This window comes from Penaeus monodon, chromosome 30 (assembly GCF_015228065.2).
Source record: "Penaeus monodon isolate SGIC_2016 chromosome 30, NSTDA_Pmon_1, whole genome shotgun sequence".
NCBI classification, from domain to species: Eukaryota; Metazoa; Arthropoda; class Malacostraca; order Decapoda; family Penaeidae; genus Penaeus; species Penaeus monodon.
In genome coordinates, this window is record NC_051415.1 from 23,872,496 (window position 1) to 23,872,806 (window position 311).

The window sequence follows — 311 nt, forward strand, 5'->3', positions numbered from 1 at the left end:
GAATTCCAGGTGGTCGACCCAGAAGGCCTAAACGAACAACAAAGATGAATAAACAGCATCCTCTTTATTGCCATGGATCCCAAGGTCGGGCCCGATTAGAGGGTGCCAGCGAGGAGGGTTTGTTGGTGGGGGAGTTGGGGGTAGGGGGGTTGGGGGGGGGAAGTGCATCACAGGGTGGTGTATTGTGGCACTTGATGCCCCCGAGTGCCACTGTCTGTCCTCCACATCGAGCGAGTAAGGACGGAATCCAACTCCTCTCTGCATCCAGGTATGAAGTCTTGCCCTTTTTGTTTTAGTTTCTATTTTGAGCA

At 53.1% G+C, this 311-nt stretch overlaps 1 pseudogene across 1 annotated transcript in view; it reads left to right on the forward strand.

The window, feature by feature from the left end:
- Positions 1 to 159: 159 nt before the first annotated feature.
- The window catches only part of LOC119592658, a 15,522-nt pseudogene continuing 15,370 nt past the window's right edge, over positions 160 to 311 (forward strand). Inside the window, exon 1 of the transcript XR_005230449.1 lies at positions 160 to 268. The product of XR_005230449.1 is annotated as a glutathione peroxidase-like (transcript). The remainder of the gene's footprint in view (positions 269 to 311) is intronic.